The sequence below is a fragment of the Punica granatum genome, chromosome 7 (assembly GCF_007655135.1).
Source record: "Punica granatum isolate Tunisia-2019 chromosome 7, ASM765513v2, whole genome shotgun sequence".
Taxonomy (NCBI): Eukaryota; Viridiplantae; Streptophyta; class Magnoliopsida; order Myrtales; family Lythraceae; genus Punica; species Punica granatum.
Window position 1 is genome coordinate 9,474,298 of NC_045133.1, and position 4,732 is coordinate 9,479,029.

Below are 4,732 nucleotides of genomic sequence, written 5' to 3' on the forward strand. Positions count from 1 at the left end.
TTTTTTTCAATTTAATAAAATATAAATAATTAGGACAGCTCCTAGGAGGCCGGGGGGAGCTAAGGGTGGCATGTGACGGTTCAGTACGGTTTCTAGCATGAACCATAATTGTCTCGAATTTTTGGGACAAGAATTTTATTAATAGTAACCGTAACCAAAACGAATTAGAAGAAGAAAACCATCCTAAAAAATTATTGCTTTTATGATTTGGTTAACCGAACCGAACTGATATTTTAAAAAAAATCTAAACTTATGATTTTATTAAATTTCATTCATCCACATACCACAAACACTAAAAAAATTAGTTAAATAACATTCATCCAGAAAGAGGAAGTTAAAAAAGAGTCCATCTGAAATTGGAATTATAAATTTTATACTCTTTACCTTATTTTTGATCTTTTATTAAATTAAAATATCCAAATATCATATATAATAATATATAATGATGTTATAAATATATACATTTGTGGAATGGTTAACCGCGATTTTCTAATTTTGAAAATCGTAACCGTCCCGTGACTGATTTTATTTTTGAAATCCCGAACCAAATATTTCCCGTAGCCAATTGATTCGGTTTTTTTAGTTCAAAAGGGAACTGTTTTACGAGATGGTTCTATTATCAGGATTTTTTACACAGCCCTAGGCCAACACATTTGAGTGAGCCCTCAGCATGTGGAAGCATAATCCACCCACACCTCCACTTTGAGTTGGACGAGATTTGATCTTGTGCCTTCGGGATGGCACATGCACGCCTTCTTTGTGCAACTATATTCATAATACAAATTGAAATATTTTATTTTTTGATTAACATCCAATTTTCTTTCTCTATCAAAAAATACCTTTGTTTTTGTATAATATTGTTTGACGACGTCCAATTTATTGTACATATGCAATAAAACCACTAATTAGGGATGGAACTGGGACAAAGATAACATGCAAATAAAGTTAACTTATTGTGGACGAAAATATAGGGACAGAACTTTCCATCTCAATTCTGTCTCTATGATAGGAACGAAATATACTTTTCAATCCGCCCAAATTTTGTATACGGACTATATCTTCTTAAATTTTCATCTCTATTTATATAGACGTATATTTCAATCTAAATGTTCGTCTCTCTGTATATGGATACCTTTTTTTTGATGGAATCGATCGTCCCAACTTCGGGACAGAGCTTTCCGTCCAAATTTCCGTCTATAAAAATTTGAGATAGAAATTCTTCTCAAAATTCTTCTCAAAATCCTTCTAAACTACTTTCGTCTTTCTACCTTTCATAAATCCATCTCTAATTTTAAATGGATTTATTTCCATCCCTATTACCTGTTATCAGCACCCCGTTTTGGTCCACCGGCTCCCAAGGGCAAAATCGTCATTTCTGTCATTCGTGTAATGATCGCTCGAACGTTCATAATTTTTGAAAAGTAGGGTATTTTTTAGTTTAATGTCGGTTTTACAATTTTTCATAAAAATACTCTACGGAATACCCTTGGATTACGCGTACTTCAACATCAACTTTCAAAATTCGGGACAAAACTCGAGGCGGAGAAATATTTTTCTGCCCAACATTGATCCATGAATTTTTCTGAACACAATGCCAGTCCCGAATCATTTTGTCGGCATCTAATTGAAAAGATGATAATTTTAGTCTCTACTCGCGTCAATTGAAATTTTTGAAAAAAAAAAGGTGGGGTCGGGTCTGTCAGAAGTCGGTCAAGCCTTCTGACCGTTGCCTCTTTTCCTTTCCCGCCCGTTCTTCTTCTTCTTCCCTTTCTTCTCCTTTCTTTTTTTTTTTTCCTTTTCTTCCTTCTCCTGCAACTTCCTGATAGAGCCTGACATTTTTCTTTTCTTATCCTTTCTTCCTCTGCTCTCTCTGCAATCAGCCTGACCTGCCACACAACAACTCCCCGGACACGCTTCCTCGACGTCGTCCTCTTCGCCCCTCTACACAGGCCACATCTGCCCCGGAAAACCCTTAAGCTCGGACCGACTCTCTGAAACCGGAGGTCCGAACACGCTTCCTCGACGACCTCCCCCTCTCTTCCTCCTCGGCTGCAGCCCAACGGACGATGACCTTCTGAAACCCCAGCTCACTCTCTCTCCCGAACTCCTCACCTCACTCTCCTTCAGCTCCTACAGATCACTCGAACTCTCTCTCTCTCACTCATCTCACGTACTCTCTCCCTTAGCTCGTCCAACCCCACAACGCCCTCAGCTCATTCAGTTCACTACTCTGACTCTAGACGACTCTTCCTGCTTGCTCTTAGCTCACGCCCATCCTCATGTTATCCCCTAACTCACCTCACTCACCCTCAGCTCTCCCTCGCCTCTGGACAGACCCGACTTCTCCACCCCCTCTCCACGTCTCGGCCGAGCCATCTCCCTTCCACCACGCTCTTGGTTCAGCAGCTCGACGCCTCACGACCTCGGGGCCGACTCCAGCCACGCTCAGGGAGCTCCTGTGGGTCATGTGCAGCCACACCACAACTCCAGAAGCAGCCAAACCCTTCTCTTCCTCTCTCGGTTCCACTTTGCTCTCACGGGTTCTTGTGTCTTTGGCGGGTCAGGTCGGATTCTCGGCGCCCACGAGTCGGTTGCTGCGGTGTCCAAGAACCTTTGGAGAGTTCGAATCCCCTAGTCAACTTGGAGTAGCGACACGAGCCATCCGAGCTAGCCAGATCCCCTCCCAGACGTTGCATTCAACCAGTCGGGCCTGCCAGATTCGATCGGGTCAACCGACCCGACCCGACTCGTCCGGTAGTTTCTCCTGATTTACAAAACTGCCCATTTTCTTCCCGAACTAGGTAAATATCCCTACCTAGTGGCACGTTTCGGGCATCCGAGTTTGTCTTGACCTCGATTTTATGAACTTTCTGATTTGTTTCATTTCAGTCCTGAGGATGCTTTTTTTTCGTCAGAACTTTTTGATGCGTTTCAAACACTTCCCGGGCTGTTCCAGTGTTTTCCACGCATCCCTATATTTTCCAGAATTTTTCAATCATCCCAAGTAATTTTTCAATCTGTCTCAGTTTAGTCCCTGGGGCATTTTTTGCCTTTTCAGATCTGCCCTGAATTTCTAAACTCGTTTCAAAAAAGTCCTGGGCCATTTTTAGCACTTTTCGATCAGTCCCTGAATTTCCATGAATTTTTCAATCACCCTAAGGAACTTTTCAATTTGTCTCCGTTTAGTCCCTGAAAAGTTTTTTTTTACTTTTCAGATCAGCCCTGAATTTCCAAATTGGTTTCAAACAAGTCCTGGGCCATCTTTGGCATTTTCCGATCAGTCCCTGAATTGTTCAGAATTTTTTTATCATCCCATGGAACTTTGACCGAATTTTCGAATCAGCCCGGTTCTTTTGAAATTGTTCCAATTCGGTTCTCGGACAAATTTGTGAAATGTGTATTGTAATCGTGAGTGACATATGATTGCGTGCAGCTCTACTTTGTCTTTTTGGCTTTAATCGGTTCATAAATTGTAGGTTAAACACATTAATTTTAAATAGTATGCATAGATTTGTGCATCGGTGACTGTCTCGGGCCCGCGAGGATCCAAGAGTATTTCGGCCATCATCGACCAAATATTCTTGATCTTTGGGGACTCGTCTCAGTCTCCGTGTCACAAATCGATTCACAAACTCGTAGTACCCAAGGCATGGGGCAATAATCACTAAAAGAATTTCACATACGGGAAAAGGGACGTGTAACCAGGCTAAATACATCAATCGATCTCAAGCAAAGGGCATAAATTGATAAATAATTGATAACTGCGTCGATAATTTAAGAACGGGTGGTCTTGCCTTTTTTCAAACAATTTTCACAAAATTATCAAGGCGCGTAGTCCGATGTAGCATGGATATCCGAGGAAAACTCGCGTGTCTTAACTCAGCGTGCGCCTGATTTCAGGCAACTTGGGTCGAGATACGGGAATTCTCTTCGGACTACTTCCAGGCAGATCGATCGGTCTTTCGGCTCCTTCAAGGTTCACGCATATCCTTGGAGGACCCTAGGAATTGGTTGGCACCGGTTACAAGCCGAGGTGGCCTGCATCGCGTAGTCTCGTTTTTTCTCAAAACCATTTACAGTACAAGGGCAATATCATATGCTTTTAACTTACCGACAACCCTAGAGTTAGGATAATTGAAACACCTCGGGTCGTGGGCAAAGACGGGCAGCCTGTGCAGGTGCAGGTTCATCTGCATTGCCCGCTTTACCCAACCGAAGTGTTTCCATTATCCTAGCGTAGTTCTGAGTACTTAGACCAGGTTTATTTGTAACAAAATGTGAAATTTGACTAATCATCCATTCGGCATAATCAAACATGAGCAATTAAGCAAAAGGGGATAGATTTTGGGTCTTTAAGCGAAAATATGTCCATGTTATAATCAATTAAAGCTGCAGCGTCACCATGACAGAACAATTTAAAACAAACCCATACATCCTTAGCTGAATTAGCACCGCACGCAAACATGTTTCTTTGTTTGTAGCCAGGAAGCTGAGGTGTCAAAATAACTCTAGTCCATAATCTGTTATTCACATAAACAAGGCGTTTAAAACATAACTTGTATGTTTTTGTCTGTTCCCATATGTTTTTCTCTGTTTTTATCTGTTTTATCGCGGGTCGATCCCGATCCTTTAGGTTCACATGGGGGTCTAACACCCCAACCATCGATCACGAGGTCCAACGCCCCCATACAACGAGCGCGTATCTTAATTTCATTTTCGGTTTTTCCAAACC